This window comes from Lithobates pipiens, unplaced genomic scaffold, assembly GCF_037356315.1.
Source record: "Lithobates pipiens isolate NorthernLeopardFrog02 unplaced genomic scaffold, aLitPip1_a1.2 Scaffold_8, whole genome shotgun sequence".
NCBI lineage: Eukaryota > Metazoa > Chordata > Amphibia > Anura > Ranidae > Lithobates > Lithobates pipiens.
In genome coordinates, this window is record NW_027507903.1 from 607,608,863 (window position 1) to 607,626,329 (window position 17,467).

General features: G+C 53.0%; 14 non-coding genes across 14 annotated transcripts; all 14 read left to right on the forward strand.

Moving 5' to 3' along the window:
* Positions 1-249: 249 nt before the first annotated feature.
* On the forward strand, positions 250-331 carry TRNAS-GCU (transfer RNA serine (anticodon GCU)). The gene has a single exon. It is a non-coding gene; the product is annotated as a tRNA-Ser (tRNA).
* A 950-nt stretch (positions 332-1,281) lies between these two features.
* Positions 1,282-1,363, forward strand: TRNAS-GCU (transfer RNA serine (anticodon GCU)). Its single transcript has one exon. It is a non-coding gene; the product is annotated as a tRNA-Ser (tRNA).
* A 1,190-nt stretch (positions 1,364-2,553) lies between these two features.
* Positions 2,554-2,635, forward strand: TRNAS-GCU (transfer RNA serine (anticodon GCU)). Its single transcript has one exon. It is a non-coding gene; the product is annotated as a tRNA-Ser (tRNA).
* A 1,186-nt stretch (positions 2,636-3,821) lies between these two features.
* Positions 3,822-3,903, forward strand: TRNAS-GCU (transfer RNA serine (anticodon GCU)). The gene has a single exon. It is a non-coding gene; the product is annotated as a tRNA-Ser (tRNA).
* A 1,187-nt stretch (positions 3,904-5,090) lies between these two features.
* On the forward strand, positions 5,091-5,172 carry TRNAS-GCU (transfer RNA serine (anticodon GCU)). Its single transcript has one exon. It is a non-coding gene; the product is annotated as a tRNA-Ser (tRNA).
* A 1,187-nt stretch (positions 5,173-6,359) lies between these two features.
* Positions 6,360-6,441, forward strand: TRNAS-GCU (transfer RNA serine (anticodon GCU)). The gene has a single exon. It is a non-coding gene; the product is annotated as a tRNA-Ser (tRNA).
* Positions 6,442-7,628: 1,187 nt separating this feature from the next.
* TRNAS-GCU (transfer RNA serine (anticodon GCU)) lies at positions 7,629-7,710 on the forward strand. Its single transcript has one exon. It is a non-coding gene; the product is annotated as a tRNA-Ser (tRNA).
* A 1,187-nt stretch (positions 7,711-8,897) lies between these two features.
* On the forward strand, positions 8,898-8,979 carry TRNAS-GCU (transfer RNA serine (anticodon GCU)). The gene has a single exon. It is a non-coding gene; the product is annotated as a tRNA-Ser (tRNA).
* Positions 8,980-10,167: 1,188 nt separating this feature from the next.
* On the forward strand, positions 10,168-10,249 carry TRNAS-GCU (transfer RNA serine (anticodon GCU)). The gene has a single exon. It is a non-coding gene; the product is annotated as a tRNA-Ser (tRNA).
* Positions 10,250-11,440: 1,191 nt separating this feature from the next.
* On the forward strand, positions 11,441-11,522 carry TRNAS-GCU (transfer RNA serine (anticodon GCU)). The gene has a single exon. It is a non-coding gene; the product is annotated as a tRNA-Ser (tRNA).
* A 1,186-nt stretch (positions 11,523-12,708) lies between these two features.
* Positions 12,709-12,790, forward strand: TRNAS-GCU (transfer RNA serine (anticodon GCU)). Its single transcript has one exon. It is a non-coding gene; the product is annotated as a tRNA-Ser (tRNA).
* Positions 12,791-13,977: 1,187 nt separating this feature from the next.
* TRNAS-GCU (transfer RNA serine (anticodon GCU)) lies at positions 13,978-14,059 on the forward strand. Its single transcript has one exon. It is a non-coding gene; the product is annotated as a tRNA-Ser (tRNA).
* Positions 14,060-15,246: 1,187 nt separating this feature from the next.
* Positions 15,247-15,328, forward strand: TRNAS-GCU (transfer RNA serine (anticodon GCU)). Its single transcript has one exon. It is a non-coding gene; the product is annotated as a tRNA-Ser (tRNA).
* Positions 15,329-16,279: 951 nt separating this feature from the next.
* On the forward strand, positions 16,280-16,361 carry TRNAS-GCU (transfer RNA serine (anticodon GCU)). Its single transcript has one exon. It is a non-coding gene; the product is annotated as a tRNA-Ser (tRNA).
* Positions 16,362-17,467: the final 1,106 nt, after the last annotated feature.

The following is a 17,467-nucleotide window of genomic DNA, read 5'->3' on the forward strand; positions in this document are numbered from 1 at the left end:
TCTTCTGTGAGAACCTCAGATGGGAATCCAGTTGGACAATGCCATGGCTATGGCCTACGTCAATCACCAAGGGGGTCACCGAAGGTGGTGCCTCTCAGAAGGAAGCATATTGCCCCAGGAGGACGTGGTGCTCAGACATACTCAGTCTCCTGGCTGACTCTCCGTGCGCCCTCCCAGATTGCCAGAATCTGGCTAAGCCCTTCTCAAAAGCCACAGACAAGAAACGGCCCAAGGTTCTAGGTTACACATGACGAGGTGGCCGAGTGGTTAAGGCGATGGACTGCTAATCCATTGTGCTCTGCACGCATGGGTTCGAATCCCATCCTCGTCGGTAGTTTAGTTCGTAATCAATGTAAACGTGCTTAACGTAAAGCATTTCATGGCACAAAGGTCTTGTACACATAGAAAAAAAGGCACTGTCAACCTGGACCTAGACATTCTACCTCCCTTCCATGCCCCCTCCTCGGCCCAATCCACAGCTCTCCCCTCTGCACTCAGTCAGACCCACCCTGTCCCACTTTTGTACTCCCCTCTGTCCACAGCTTTAACTTCTGTGCGAGCCGCCCCCCCCAATACCCCCCAGCTCCAGCCCCCGCATTCCTGTTACGCCCTGCACTGCCCCCTGCACCCACTCTGCACTTGACTGGGTTGCAAAGGATGTGCACCACGTGAGGCGCTGTGGCTTAGTTGGTGAAAGCGCCTGTCTAGTAAACAGGAGATCCTGAGTTCAAATCTCAGCAGTGCCTGCCGTGGTGTCCATCCATTTCTAACATTTTCAGTATTGCGCAAGCTGAATGTCACCCCTCAGTCTCCCAAGTGTGGTAGCCCACCGACCCAGCGCTGGACCCAGGCAAGACCCTGCCTCCAACGACTTGAAAAATTCCCACTGTACATATCAGCCTATCAGGCTAAAGATCAGTCCTGGGTGCCCTTTTGAATGCAGGGGACTTATTCTTTGGAGGGAGCCCGCCTTCCCATCAACATTCTGGAGCACAGGACAATTCAGGCCTCCCTTCAATGTTGCATACCTCTTCTTCTGTGAGAACCTCAGATGGGAATCCAGTTGGACAATGCCATGGCTATGGCCTACGTCAATCACCAAGGGGGTCACCGAAGGTGGTGCCTCTCAGAAGGAAGCATATTGCCCCAGGAGGACGTGGTGCTCAGACATACTCAGTCTCCTGGCTGACTCTCCGTGCGCCCTCCCAGATTGCCGGAATCTGGCTAAGCCCTTCTCAAAAGCCACAGACAAGAAACGGCCCAAGGTTCTAGGTTACACATGACGAGGTGGCCGAGTGGTTAAGGCGATGGACTGCTAATCCATTGTGCTCTGCACGCATGGGTTCGAATCCCATCCTCGTCGGTAGTTTAGTTCGTAATCAATGTAAACGTGCTTAACGTAAAGCATTTCATGGCACAAAGGTCTTGTACACATAGAAAAAAAGGCACTGTCAACCTGGACCTAGACATTCTACCTCCCTTCCATGCCCCCTCCTCGGCCCAATCCACAGCTCTCCCCTCTGCACTCAGTCAGACCCACCCTGTCCCACTTTTGTACTCCCCTCTGTCCACAGCTTTAACTTCTGTGCGAGCCGCCCCCCCCCCCCAATACCCCCCAGCTCCAGCCCCCGCATTCCTGTTACGCCCTGCACTGCCCCCTGCACCCACTCTGCACTTGACTGGGTTGCAAAGGATGTGCACCACGTGAGGCGCTGTGGCTTAGTTGGTGAAAGCGCCTGTCTAGTAAACAGGAGATCCTGAGTTCAAATCTCAGCAGTGCCTGCCGTGGAGTCTTTCCATTTATAACGTTTTCAGTTTTGCGCAAGCTTAATGGCAGCCTTGAGTCTCCCAAGCGTGGTAGGTTTCCAACCCAGTGCTAGCTTGAGGGAAGACCTTGCCTCCAAAGATTTGAAAAATTCTCACAAAGAGCTATCCCCCAAGTGGGGCGCTGTGGCTTAGTTGGTGAAAGCGCCTGTCTAGTAAACAGGAGATCCTGAGTTCAAATCTCAGCAGTGCCTGCCGTGGAGTCCATCCATTTCTAACATTTTCAGTATTGCGCAAGCTGAATGTCACCCCTCAGTCTCCCAAGCGTGGTAGCCCACCGACCCAGCGCTGGACCCAGGCAAGACCCTGCCTCCAACGACTTGAAAAATTCCCACTGTACATATCAGCCTATCAGGCTAAAGATCAGTCCTGGGTGCCCTTTTGAATGCAGGGGACTTATTCTTTGGAGGGAGCCCGCCTTCCCATCAACATTCTGGAGCACAGGACAATTCAGGCCTCCCTTCAATGTTGCATACCTCTTCTTCTGTGAGAACCTCAGATGGGAATCCAGTTGGACAATGCCATGGCTATGGCCTACGTCAATCACCAAGGGGGTCACCGAAGGTGGTGCCTCTCAGAAGGAAGCATATTGCCCCAGGAGGACGTGGTGCTCAGACATACTCAGTCTCCTGGCTGACTCTCCGTGCGCCCTCCCAGATTGCCGGAATCTGGCTAAGCCCTTCTCAAAAGCCACAGACAAGAAACGGCCCAAGGTTCTAGGTTACACATGACGAGGTGGCCGAGTGGTTAAGGCGATGGACTGCTAATCCATTGTGCTCTGCACGCATGGGTTCGAATCCCATCCTCGTCGGTAGTTTAGTTCGTAATCAATGTAAACGTGCTTAACGTAAAGCATTTCATGGCACAAAGGTCTTGTACACATAGAAAAAAAGGCACTGTCAACCTGGACCTAGACATTCTACCTCCCTTCCATGCCCCCTCCTCGGCCCAATCCACAGCTCTCCCCTCTGCACTCAGTCAGACCCACCCTGTCCCACTTCTGTACTCCCCTCTGTCCACAGCTTTAACTTCTGTGCGAGCCGCCCCCCCCAATACCCCCCAGCTCCAGCCCCCGCATTCCTGTTACGCCCTGCACTGCCCCCTGCACCCACTCTGCACTTGACTGGGTTGCAAAGGATGTGCACCACGTGAGGCGCTGTGGCTTAGTTGGTGAAAGCGCCTGTCTAGTATACAGGAGATCCTGAGTTCAAATCTCAGCAGTGCCTGCCGTGGAGTCTTTCCATTTATAACGTTTTCAGTTTTGCGCAAGCTTAATGGCAGCCTTGAGTCTCCCAAGCGTGGTAGGTTTCCAACCCAGTGCTAGCTTGAGGGAAGACCTTGCCTCCAAAGATTTGAAAAATTCTCACAAAGAGCTATCCCCCAAGTGGGGCGCTGTGGCTTAGTTGGTGAAAGCGCCTGTCTAGTAAACAGGAGATCCTGAGTTCAAATCTCAGCAGTGCCTGCCGTGGAGTCCATCCATTTCTAACATTTTCAGTATTGCGCAAGCTGAATGTCACCCCTCAGTCTCCCAAGCGTGGTAGCCCACCGACCCAGCGCTGGACCCAGGCAAGACCCTGCCTCCAACGACTTGAAAAATTCCCACTGTACATATCAGCCTATCAGGCTAAAGATCAGTCCTGGGTGCCCTTTTGAATGCAGGGGACTTATTCTTTGGAGGGAGCCCGCCTTCCCATCAACATTCTGGAGCACAGGACAATTCAGGCCTCCCTTCAATGTTGCATACCTCTTCTTCTGTGAGAACCTCAGATGGGAATCCAGTTGGACAATGCCATGGCTATGGCCTACGTCAATCACCAAGGGGGTCACCGAAGGTGGTGCCTCTCAGAAGGAAGCATATTGCCCCAGGAGGACGTGGTGCTCAGACATACTCAGTCTCCTGGCTGACTCTCCGTGCGCCCTCCCAGATTGCCGGAATCTGGCTAAGCCCTTCTCAAAAGCCACAGACAAGAAACGGCCCAAGGTTCTAGGTTACACATGACGAGGTGGCCGAGTGGTTAAGGCAATGGACTGCTAATCCATTGTGCTCTGCACGCATGGGTTCGAATCCCATCCTCGTCGGTAGTTTAGTTCGTAATCAATGTAAACGTGCTTAACGTAAAGCATTTCATGGCACAAAGGTCTTGTACACATAGAAAAAAAGGCACTGTCAACCTGGACCTAGACATTCTACCTCCCTTCCATGCCCCCTCCTCGGCCCAATCCACAGCTCTCCCCTCTGCACTCAGTCAGACCCACCCTGTCCCACTTTTGTACTCCCCTCTGTCCACAGCTTTAACTTCTGTGCGAGCCGCCCCCCCCCAATACCCCCCAGCTCCAGCCCCCGCATTCCTGTTACGCCCTGCACTGCCCCCTGCACCCACTCTGCACTTGACTGGGTTGCAAAGGATGTGCACCACGTGAGGCGCTGTGGCTTAGTTGGTGTAAGCGCCTGTCTAGTAAACAGGAGATCCTGAGTTCAAATCTCAGCAGTGCCTGCCGTGGAGTCTTTCCATTTATAACGTTTTCAGTTTTGCGCAAGCTTAATGGCAGCCTTGAGTCTCCCAAGCGTGGTAGGTTTCCAACCCAGTGCTAGCTTGAGGGAAGACCTTGCCTCCAAAGATTTGAAAAATTCTCACAAAGAGCTATCCCCCAAGTGGGGCGCTGTGGCTTAGTTGGTGAAAGCGCCTGTCTAGTAAACAGGAGATCCTGAGTTCAAATCTCAGCAGTGCCTGCCGTGGAGTCCATCCATTTCTAACATTTTCAGTATTGCGCAAGCTGAATGTCACCCCTCAGTCTCCCAAGCGTGGTAGCCCACCGACCCAGCGCTGGACCCAGGCAAGACCCTGCCTCCAACGACTTGAAAAATTCCCACTGTACATATCAGCCTATCAGGCTAAAGATCAGTCCTGGGTGCCCTTTTGAATGCAGGGGACTTATTCTTTGGAGGGAGCCCGCCTTCCCATCAACATTCTGGAGCACAGGACAATTCAGGCCTCCCTTCAATGTTGCATACCTCTTCTTCTGTGAGAACCTCAGATGGGAATCCAGTTGGACAATGCCATGGCTATGGCCTACGTCAATCACCAAGGGGGTCACCGAAGGTGGTGCCTCTCAGAAGGAAGCATATTGCCCCAGGAGGACGTGGTGCTCAGACATACTCAGTCTCCTGGCTGACTCTCCGTGCGCCCTCCCAGATTGCCGGAATCTGGCTAAGCCCTTCTCAAAAGCCACAGACAAGAAACGGCCCAAGGTTCTAGGTTACACATGACGAGGTGGCCGAGTGGTTAAGGCGATGGACTGCTAATCCATTGTGCTCTGCACGCATGGGTTCGAATCCCATCCTCGTCGGTAGTTTAGTTCGTAATCAATGTAAACGTGCTTAACGTAAAGCATTTCATGGCACAAAGGTCTTGTACACATAGAAAAAAAGGCACTGTCAACCTGGACCTAGACATTCTACCTCCCTTCCATGCCCCCTCCTCGGCCCAATCCACAGCTCTCCCCTCTGCACTCAGTCAGACCCACCCTGTCCCACTTTTGTACTCCCCTCTGTCCACAGCTTTAACTTCTGTGCGAGCCGCCCCCCCCCAATACCCCCCAGCTCCAGCCCCCGCATTCCTGTTACGCCCTGCACTGCCCCCTGCACCCACTCTGCACTTGACTGGGTTGCAAAGGATGTGCACCACGTGAGGCGCTGTGGCTTAGTTGGTGAAAGCGCCTGTCTAGTAAACAGGAGATCCTGAGTTCAAATCTCAGCAGTGCCTGCCGTGGAGTCTTTCCATTTATAACGTTTTCAGTTTTGCGCAAGCTTAATGGCAGCCTTGAGTCTCCCAAGCGTGGTAGGTTTCCAACCCAGTGCTAGCTTGAGGGAAGACCTTGCCTCCAAAGATTTGAAAAATTCTCACAAAGAGCTATCCCCCAAGTGGGGCGCTGTGGCTTAGTTGGTGAAAGCGCCTGTCTAGTAAACAGGAGATCCTGAGTTCAAATCTCAGCAGTGCCTGCCGTGGAGTCCATCCATTTCTAACATTTTCAGTATTGCGCAAGCTGAATGTCACCCCTCAGTCTCCCAAGCGTGGTAGCCCACCGACCCAGCGCTGGACCCAGGCAAGACCCTGCCTCCAACGACTTGAAAAATTCCCACTGTACATATCAGCCTATCAGGCTAAAGATCAGTCCTGGGTGCCCTTTTGAATGCAGGGGACTTATTCTTTGGAGGGAGCCCGCCTTCCCATCAACATTCTGGAGCACAGGACAATTCAGGCCTCCCTTCAATGTTGCATACCTCTTCTTCTGTGAGAACCTCAGATGGGAATCCAGTTGGACAATGCCATGGCTATGGCCTACGTCAATCACCAAGGGGGTCACCGAAGGTGGTGCCTCTCAGAAGGAAGCATATTGCCCCAGGAGGACGTGGTGCTCAGACATACTCAGTCTCCTGGCTGACTCTCCGTGCGCCCTCCCAGATTGCCGGAATCTGGCTAAGCCCTTCTCAAAAGCCACAGACAAGAAACGGCCCAAGGTTCTAGGTTACACATGACGAGGTGGCCGAGTGGTTAAGGCGATGGACTGCTAATCCATTGTGCTCTGCACGCATGGGTTCGAATCCCATCCTCGTCGGTAGTTTAGTTCGTAATCAATGTAAACGTGCTTAACGTAAAGCATTTCATGGCACAAAGGTCTTGTACACATAGAAAAAAAGGCACTGTCAACCTGGACCTAGACATTCTACCTCCCTTCCATGCCCCCTCCTCGGCCCAATCCACAGCTCTCCCCTCTGCACTCAGTCAGACCCACCCTGTCCCACTTTTGTACTCCCCTCTGTCCACAGCTTTAACTTCTGTGCGAGCCGCCCCCCCCCAATACCCCCCAGCTCCAGCCCCCGCATTCCTGTTACGCCCTGCACTGCCCCCTGCACCCACTCTGCACTTGACTGGGTTGCAAAGGATGTGCACCACGTGAGGCGCTGTGGCTTAGTTGGTGAAAGCGCCTGTCTAGTAAACAGGAGATCCTGAGTTCAAATCTCAGCAGTGCCTGCCGTGGAGTCTTTCCATTTATAACGTTTTCAGTTTTGCGCAAGCTTAATGGCAGCCTTGAGTCTCCCAAGCGTGGTAGGTTTCCAACCCAGTGCTAGCTTGAGGGAAGACCTTGCCTCCAAAGATTTGAAAAATTCTCACAAAGAGCTATCCCCCAAGTGGGGCGCTGTGGCTTAGTTGGTGAAAGCGCCTGTCTAGTAAACAGGAGATCCTGAGTTCAAATCTCAGCAGTGCCTGCCGTGGAGTCCATCCATTTCTAACATTTTCAGTATTGCGCAAGCTGAATGTCACCCCTCAGTCTCCCAAGCGTGGTAGCCCACCGACCCAGCGCTGGACCCAGGCAGGACCCTGCCTCCAACGACTTGAAAAATTCCCACTGTACATATCAGCCTATCAGGCTAAAGATCAGTCCTGGGTGCCCTTTTGAATGCAGGGGACTTATTCTTTGGAGGGAGCCCGCCTTCCCATCAACATTCTGGAGCACAGGACAATTCAGGCCTCCCTTCAATGTTGCATACCTCTTCTTCTGTGAGAACCTCAGATGGGAATCCAGTTGGACAATGCCATGGCTATGGCCTACGTCAATCACCAAGGGGGTCACCGAAGGTGGTGCCTCTCAGAAGGAAGCATATTGCCCCAGGAGGACGTGGTGCTCAGACATACTCAGTCTCCTGGCTGACTCTCCGTGCGCCCTCCCAGATTGCCGGAATCTGGCTAAGCCCTTCTCAAAAGCCACAGACAAGAAACGGCCCAAGGTTCTAGGTTACACATGACGAGGTGGCCGAGTGGTTAAGGCGATGGACTGCTAATCCATTGTGCTCTGCACGCATGGGTTCGAATCCCATCCTCGTCGGTAGTTTAGTTCGTAATCAATGTAAACGTGCTTAACGTAAAGCATTTCATGGCACAAAGGTCTTGTACACATAGAAAAAAAGGCACTGTCAACCTGGACCTAGACATTCTACCTCCCTTCCATGCCCCCTCCTCGGCCCAATCCACAGCTCTCCCCTCTGCACTCAGTCAGACCCACCCCGTCCCACTTTTGTACTCCCCTCTGTCCACAGCTTTAACTTCTGTGCGAGCCGCCCCCCCCCAATACCCCCCAGCTCCAGCCCCCACATTCCTGTTACGCCCTGCACTGCCCCCTGCACCCACTCTGCACTTGACTGGGTTGCAAAGGATGTGCACCACGTGAGGCGCTGTGGCTTAGTTGGTGAAAGCGCCTGTCTAGTAAACAGGAGATCCTGAGTTCAAATCTCAGCAGTGCCTGCCGTGGAGTCTTTCCATTTATAACGTTTTCAGTTTTGCGCAAGCTTAATGGCAGCCTTGAGTCTCCCAAGCGTGGTAGGTTTCCAACCCAGTGCTAGCTTGAGGGAAGACCTTGCCTCCAAAGATTTGAAAAATTCTCACAAAGAGCTATCCCCCAAGTGGGGCGCTGTGGCTTAGTTGGTGAAAGCGCCTGTCTAGTAAACAGGAGATCCTGAGTTCAAATCTCAGCAGTGCCTGCCGTGGAGTCCATCCATTTCTAACATTTTCAGTATTGCGCAAGCTGAATGTCACCCCTCAGTCTCCCAAGCGTGGTAGCCCACCGACCCAGCGCTGGACCCAGGCAAGACCCTGCCTCCAACGACTTGAAAAATTCCCACTGTACATATCAGCCTATCAGGCTAAAGATCAGTCCTGGGTGCCCTTTTGAATGCAGGGGACTTATTCTTTGGAGGGAGCCCGCCTTCCCATCAACATTCTGGAGCACAGGACAATTCAGGCCTCCCTTCAATGTTGCATACCTCTTCTTCTGTGAGAACCTCAGATGGGAATCCAGTTGGACAATGCCATGGCTATGGCCTACGTCAATCACCAAGGGGGTCACCGAAGGTGGTGCCTCTCAGAAGGAAGCATATTGCCCCAGGAGGACGTGGTGCTCAGACATACTCAGTCTCCTGGCTGACTCTCCGTGCGCCCTCCCAGATTGCCGGAATCTGGCTAAGCCCTTCTCAAAAGCCACAGACAAGAAACGGCCCAAGGTTCTAGGTTACACATGACGAGGTGGCCGAGTGGTTAAGGCGATGGACTGCTAATCCATTGTGCTCTGCACGCATGGGTTCGAATCCCATCCTCGTCGGTAGTTTAGTTCGTAATCAATGTAAACGTGCTTAACGTAAAGCATTTCATGGCACAAAGGTCTTGTACACATAGAAAAAAAGGCACTGTCAACCTGGACCTAGACATTCTACCTCCCTTCCATGCCCCCTCCTCGGCCCAATCCACAGCTCTCCCCTCTGCACTCAGTCAGACCCACCCTGTCCCACTTTTGTACTCCCCTCTGTCCACAGCTTTAACTTCTGTGCGAGCCGCCCCCCCCCCAATACCCCCCAGCTCCAGCCCCCGCATTCCTGTTACGCCCTGCACTGCCCCCTGCACCCACTCTGCACTTGACTGGGTTGCAAAGGATGTGCACCACGTGAGGCGCTGTGGCTTAGTTGGTGAAAGCGCCTGTCTAGTAAACAGGAGATCCTGAGTTCAAATCTCAGCAGTGCCTGCCGTGGAGTCTTTCCATTTATAACGTTTTCAGTTTTGCGCAAGCTTAATGGCAGCCTTGAGTCTCCCAAGCGTGGTAGGTTTCCAACCCAGTGCTAGCTTGAGGGAAGACCTTGCCTCCAAAGATTTGAAAAATTCTCACAAAGAGCTATCCCCCAAGTGGGGCGCTGTGGCTTAGTTGGTGAAAGCGCCTGTCTAGTAAACAGGAGATCCTGAGTTCAAATCTCAGCAGTGCCTGCCGTGGAGTCCATCCATTTCTAACATTTTCAGTATTGCGCAAGCTGAATGTCACCCCTCAGTCTCCCAAGCGTGGTAGCCCACCGACCCAGCGCTGGACCCAGGCAAGACCCTGCCTCCAACGACTTGAAAAATTCCCACTGTACATATCAGCCTATCAGGCTAAAGATCAGTCCTGGGTGCCCTTTTGAATGCAGGGGACTTATTCTTTGGAGGGAGCCCGCCTTCCCATCAACATTCTGGAGCACAGGACAATTCAGGCCTCCCTTCAATGTTGCATACCTCTTCTTCTGTGAGAACCTCAGATGGGAATCCAGTTGGACAATGCCATGGCTATGGCCTACGTCAATCACCAAGGGGGTCACCGAAGGTGGTGCCTCTCAGAAGGAAGCATATTGCCCCAGGAGGACGTGGTGCTCAGACATACTCAGTCTCCTGGCTGACTCTCCGTGCGCCCTCCCAGATTGCCGGAATCTGGCTAAGCCCTTCTCAAAAGCCACAGACAAGAAACGGCCCAAGGTTCTAGGTTACACATGACGAGGTGGCCGAGTGGTTAAGGCGATGGACTGCTAATCCATTGTGCTCTGCACGCATGGGTTCGAATCCCATCCTCGTCGGTAGTTTAGTTCGTAATCAATGTAAACGTGCTTAACGTAAAGCATTTCATGGCACAAAGGTCTTGTACACATAGAAAAAAAGGCACTGTCAACCTGGACCTAGACATTCTACCTCCCTTCCATGCCCCCTCCTCGGCCCAATCCACAGCTCTCCCCTCTGCACTCAGTCAGACCCACCCTGTCCCACTTTTGTACTCCCCTCTGTCCACAGCTTTAACTTCTGTGCGAGCCGCCCCCCCCCCCCCAATACCCCCCAGCTCCAGCCCCCGCATTCCTGTTACGCCCTGCACTGCCCCCTGCACCCACTCTGCACTTGACTGGGTTGCAAAGGATGTGCACCACGTGAGGCGCTGTGGCTTAGTTGGTGAAAGCGCCTGTCTAGTAAACAGGAGATCCTGAGTTCAAATCTCAGCAGTGCCTGCCGTGGAGTCTTTCCATTTATAACGTTTTCAGTTTTGCGCAAGCTTAATGGCAGCCTTGAGTCTCCCAAGCGTGGTAGGTTTCCAACCCAGTGCTAGCTTGAGGGAAGACCTTGCCTCCAAAGATTTGAAAAATTCTCACAAAGAGCTATCCCCCAAGTGGGGCGCTGTGGCTTAGTTGGTGAAAGCGCCTGTCTAGTAAACAGGAGATCCTGAGTTCAAATCTCAGCAGTGCCTGCCGTGGAGTCCATCCATTTCTAACATTTTCAGTATTGCGCAAGCTGAATGTCACCCCTCAGTCTCCCAAGCGTGGTAGCCCACCGACCCAGCGCTGGACCCAGGCAAGACCCTGCCTCCAACGACTTGAAAAATTCCCACTGTACATATCAGCCTATCAGGCTAAAGATCAGTCCTGGGTGCCCTTTTGAATGCAGGGGACTTATTCTTTGGAGGGAGCCCGCCTTCCCATCAACATTCTGGAGCACAGGACAATTCAGGCCTCCCTTCAATGTTGCATACCTCTTCTTCTGTGAGAACCTCAGATGGGAATCCAGTTGGACAATGCCATGGCTATGGCCTACGTCAATCACCAAGGGGGTCACCGAAGGTGGTGCCTCTCAGAAGGAAGCATATTGCCCCAGGAGGACGTGGTGCTCAGACATACTCAGTCTCCTGGCTGACTCTCCGTGCGCCCTCCCAGATTGCCGGAATCTGGCTAAGCCCTTCTCAAAAGCCACAGACAAGAAACGGCCCAAGGTTCTAGGTTACACATGACGAGGTGGCCGAGTGGTTAAGGCGATGGACTGCTAATCCATTGTGCTCTGCACGCATGGGTTCGAATCCCATCCTCGTCGGTAGTTTAGTTCGTAATCAATGTAAACGTGCTTAACGTAAAGCATTTCATGGCACAAAGGTCTTGTACACATAGAAAAAAAGGCACTGTCAACCTGGACCTAGACATTCTACCTCCCTTCCATGCCCCCTCCTCGGCCCAATCCACAGCTCTCCCCTCTGCACTCAGTCAGACCCACCCTGTCCCACTTTTGTACTCCCCTCTGTCCACAGCTTTAACTTCTGTGCGAGCCGCCCCCCCCAATACCCCCCAGCTCCAGCCCCCGCATTCCTGTTACGCCCTGCACTGCCCCCTGCACCCACTCTGCACTTGACTGGGTTGCAAAGGATGTGCACCACGTGAGGCGCTGTGGCTTAGTTGGTGAAAGCGCCTGTCTAGTAAACAGGAGATCCTGAGTTCAAATCTCAGCAGTGCCTGCCGTGGAGTCTTTCCATTTATAACGTTTTCAGTTTTGCGCAAGCTTAATGGCAGCCTTGAGTCTCCCAAGCGTGGTAGGTTTCCAACCCAGTGCTAGCTTGAGGGAAGACCTTGCCTCCAAAGATTTGAAAAATTCTCACAAAGAGCTATCCCCCAAGTGGGGCGCTGTGGCTTAGTTGGTGAAAGCGCCTGTCTAGTAAACAGGAGATCCTGAGTTCAAATCTCAGCAGTGCCTGCCGTGGAGTCCATCCATTTCTAACATTTTCAGTATTGCGCAAGCTGAATGTCACCCCTCAGTCTCCCAAGCGTGGTAGCCCACCGACCCAGCGCTGGACCCAGGCAAGACCCTGCCTCCAACGACTTGAAAAATTCCCACTGTACATATCAGCCTATCAGGCTAAAGATCAGTCCTGGGTGCCCTTTTGAATGCAGGGGACTTATTCTTTGGAGGGAGCCCGCCTTCCCATCAACATTCTGGAGCACAGGACAATTCAGGCCTCCCTTCAATGTTGCATACCTCTTCTTCTGTGAGAACCTCAGATGGGAATCCAGTTGGACAATGCCATGGCTATGGCCTACGTCAATCACCAAGGGGGTCACCGAAGGTGGTGCCTCTCAGAAGGAAGCATATTGCCCCAGGAGGACGTGGTGCTCAGACATACTCAGTCTCCTGGCTGACTCTCCGTGCGCCCTCCCAGATTGCCGGAATCTGGCTAAGCCCTTCTCAAAAGCCACAGACAAGAAACGGCCCAAGGTTCTAGGTTACACATGACGAGGTGGCCGAGTGGTTAAGGCGATGGACTGCTAATCCATTGTGCTCTGCACGCATGGGTTCGAATCCCATCCTCGTCGGTAGTTTAGTTCGTAATCAATGTAAACGTGCTTAACGTAAAGCATTTCATGGCACAAAGGTCTTGTACACATAGAAAAAAAGGCACTGTCAACCTGGACCTAGACATTCTACCTCCCTTCCATGCCCCCTCCTCGGCCCAATCCACAGCTCTCCCCTCTGCACTCAGTCAGACCCACCCTGTCCCACTTTTGTACTCCCCTCTGTCCACAGCTTTAACTTCTGTGCGAGCCGCCCCCCCCCAATACCCCCCAGCTCCAGCCCCCGCATTCCTGTTACGCCCTGCACTGCCCCCTGCACCCACTCTGCACTTGACTGGGTTGCAAAGGATGTGCACCACGTGAGGCGCTGTGGCTTAGTTGGTGAAAGCGCCTGTCTAGTAAACAGGAGATCCTGAGTTCAAATCTCAGCAGTGCCTGCCGTGGAGTCTTTCCATTTATAACGTTTTCAGTTTTGCGCAAGCTTAATGGCAGCCTTGAGTCTCCCAAGCGTGGTAGGTTTCCAACCCAGTGCTAGCTTGAGGGAAGACCTTGCCTCCAAAGATTTGAAAAATTCTCACAAAGAGCTATCCCCCAAGTGGGGCGCTGTGGCTTAGTTGGTGAAAGCGCCTGTCTAGTAAACAGGAGATCCTGAGTTCAAATCTCAGCAGTGCCTGCCGTGGAGTCCATCCATTTCTAACATTTTCAGTATTGCGCAAGCTGAATGTCACCCCTCAGTCTCCCAAGCGTGGTAGCCCACCGACCCAGCGCTGGACCCAGGCAAGACCCTGCCTCCAACGACTTGAAAAATTCCCACTGTACATATCAGCCTATCAGGCTAAAGATCAGTCCTGGGTGCCCTTTTGAATGCAGGGGACTTATTCTTTGGAGGGAGCCCGCCTTCCCATCAACATTCTGGAGCACAGGACAATTCAGGCCTCCCTTCAATGTTGCATACCTCTTCTTCTGTGAGAACCTCAGATGGGAATCCAGTTGGACAATGCCATGGCTATGGCCTACGTCAATCACCAAGGGGGTCACCGAAGGTGGTGCCTCTCAGAAGGAAGCATATTGCCCCAGGAGGACGTGGTGCTCAGACATACTCAGTCTCCTGGCTGACTCTCCGTGCGCCCTCCCAGATTGCCGGAATCTGGCTAAGCCCTTCTCAAAAGCCACAGACAAGAAACGGCCCAAGGTTCTAGGTTACACATGACGAGGTGGCCGAGTGGTTAAGGCGATGGACTGCTAATCCATTGTGCTCTGCACGCATGGGTTCGAATCCCATCCTCGTCGGTAGTTTAGTTCGTAATCAATGTAAACGTGCTTAACGTAAAGCATTTCATGGCACAAAGGTCTTGTACACATAGAAAAAAAGGCACTGTCAACCTGGACCTAGACATTCTACCTCCCTTCCATGCCCCCTCCTCGGCCCAATCCACAGCTCTCCCCTCTGCACTCAATCAGACCCACCCTGTCTCACTTTTGTACTCCCCTCTGTCCACAGCTTTAACTTCTGTGCGAGCCGCCCCCCCCCAATACCCCCCAGCTCCAGCCCCCGCATTCCTGTTACGCCCTGCACTGCCCCCTGCACCCACTCTGCACTTGACTGGGTTGCAAAGGATGTGCACCACGTGAGGCGCTGTGGCTTAGTTGGTGAAAGCGCCTGTCTAGTAAACAGGAGATCCTGAGTTCAAATCTCAGCAGTGCCTGCCGTGGAGTCTTTCCATTTATAACGTTTTCAGTTTTGCGCAAGCTTAATGGCAGCCTTGAGTCTCCCAAGCGTGGTAGGTTTCCAACCCAGTGCTAGCTTGAGGGAAGACCTTGCCTCCAAAGATTTGAAAAATTCTCACAAAGAGCTATCCCCCAAGTGGGGCGCTGTGGCTTAGTTGGTGAAAGCGCCTGTCTAGTAAACAGGAGATCCTGAGTTCAAATCTCAGCAGTGCCTGCCGTGGAGTCCATCCATTTCTAACATTTTCAGTATTGCGCAAGCTGAATGTCACCCCTCAGTCTCCCAAGCGTGGTAGCCCACCGACCCAGCGCTGGACCCAGGCAAGACCCTGCCTCCAACGACTTGAAAAATTCCCACTGTACATATCAGCCTATCAGGCTAAAGATCAGTCCTGGGTGCCCTTTTGAATGCAGGGGACTTATTCTTTGGAGGGAGCCCGCCTTCCCATCAACATTCTGGAGCACAGGACAATTCAGGCCTCCCTTCAATGTTGCATACCTCTTCTTCTGTGAGAACCTCAGATGGGAATCCAGTTGGACAATGCCATGGCTATGGCCTACGTCAATCACCAAGGGGGTCACCGAAGGTGGTGCCTCTCAGAAGGAAGCATATTGCCCCAGGAGGACGTGGTGCTCAGACATACTCAGTCTCCTGGCTGACTCTCCGTGCGCCCTCCCAGATTGCCGGAATCTGGCTAAGCCCTTCTCAAAAGCCACAGACAAGAAACGGCCCAAGGTTCTAGGTTACACATGACGAGGTGGCCGAGTGGTTAAGGCGATGGACTGCTAATCCATTGTGCTCTGCACGCATGGGTTCGAATCCCATCCTCGTCGGTAGTTTAGTTCGTAATCAATGTAAACGTGCTTAACGTAAAGCATTTCATGGCACAAAGGTCTTGTACACATAGAAAAAAAGGCACTGTCAACCTGGACCTAGACATTCTACCTCCCTTCCATGCCCCCTCCTCGGCCCAATCCACAGCTCTCCCCTCTGCACTCAGTCAGACCCACCCTGTCCCACTTTTGTACTCCCCTCTGTCCACAGCTTTAACTTCTGTGCGAGCCGCCCCCCCCCAATACCCCCCAGCTCCAGCCCCCGCATTCCTGTTACGCCCTGCACTGCCCCCTGCACCCACTCTGCACTTGACTGGGTTGCAAAGGATGTGCACCACGTGAGGCGCTGTGGCTTAGTTGGTGAAAGCGCCTGTCTAGTAAACAGGAGATCCTGAGTTCAAATCTCAGCAGTGCCTGCCGTGGAGTCCATCCATTTCTAACATTTTCAGTATTGCGCAAGCTGAATGTCACCCCTCAGTCTCCCAAGCGTGGTAGCCCACCGACCCAGCGCTGGACCCAGGCAAGACCCTGCCTCCAACGACTTGAAAAATTCCCACTGTACATATCAGCCTATCAGGCTAAAGATCAGTCCTGGGTGCCCTTTTGAATGCAGGGGACTTATTCTTTGGAGGGAGCCCGCCTTCCCATCAACATTCTGGAGCACAGGACAATTCAGGCCTCCCTTCAATGTTGCATACCTCTTCTTCTGTGAGAACCTCAGATGGGAATCCAGTTGGACAATGCCATGGCTATGGCCTACGTCAATCACCAAGGGGGTCACCGAAGGTGGTGCCTCTCAGAAGGAAGCATATTGCCCCAGGAGGACGTGGTGCTCAGACATACTCAGTCTCCTGGCTGACTCTCCGTGCGCCCTCCCAGATTGCCGGAATCTGGCTAAGCCCTTCTCAAAAGCCACAGACAAGAAACGGCCCAAGGTTCTAGGTTACACATGACGAGGTGGCCGAGTGGTTAAGGCGATGGACTGCTAATCCATTGTGCTCTGCACGCATGGGTTCGAATCCCATCCTCGTCGGTAGTTTAGTTCGTAATCAATGTAAACGTGCTTAACGTAAAGCATTTCATGGCACAAAGGTCTTGTACACATAGAAAAAAAAGGCACTGTCAACCTGGACCTAGACATTCTACCTCCCTTCCATGCCCCCTCCTCGGCCCAATCCACAGCTCTCCCCTCTGCACTCAGTCAGACCCACCCTGTCCCACTTTTGTACTCCCCTCTGTCCACAGCTTTAACTTCTGTGCGAGCCGCCCCCCCCCAATACCCCCCAGCTCCAGCCCCCGCATTCCTGTTACGCCCTGCACTGCCCCCTGCACCCACTCTGCACTTGACTGGGTTGCAAAGGATGTGCACCACGTGAGGCGCTGTGGCTTAGTTGGTGAAAGCGCCTGTCTAGTAAACAGGAGATCCTGAGTTCAAATCTCAGCAGTGCCTGCCGTGGAGTCTTTCCATTTATAACGTTTTCAGTTTTGCGCAAGCTTAATGGCAGCCTTGAGTCTCCCAAGCGTGGTAGGTTTCCAACCCAGTGCTAGCTTGAGGGAAGACCTTGCCTCCAAAGATTTGAAAAATTCTCACAAAGAGCTATCCCCCAAGTGGGGCGCTGTGGCTTAGTTGGTGAAAGCGCCTGTCTAGTAAACAGGAGATCCTGAGTTCAAATCTCAGCAGTGCCTGCCGTGGAGTCCATCCATTTCTAACATTTTCAGTATTGCGCAAGCTGAATGTCACCCCTCAGTCTCCCAAGCGTGGTAGCCCACCGACCCAGGCAAGACCCTGCCTCCAACGACTTGAAAAATTCCCACTGTACATATCAGCCTATCAGGCTAAAGATCAGTCCTGGGTGCCCTTTTGAATGCAGGGGACTTATTCTTTGGAGGGAGCCCGCCTTCCCATCAACATTCTGGAGCACAGGACAATTCAGGCCTCCCTTCAATGTTGCATACCTCTTCTTCTGTGAGAACCTCAGATGGGAATCCAGTTGGACAATGCCATGGCTATGGCCTACGTCAATCACCAAGGGGGTCACCGAAGGTGGTGCCTCTCAGAAGGAAGCATATTGCCCCAGGAGGACGTGGTGCTCAGACATACTCAGTCTCCTGGCTGACTCTCCGTGCGCCCTCCCAGAT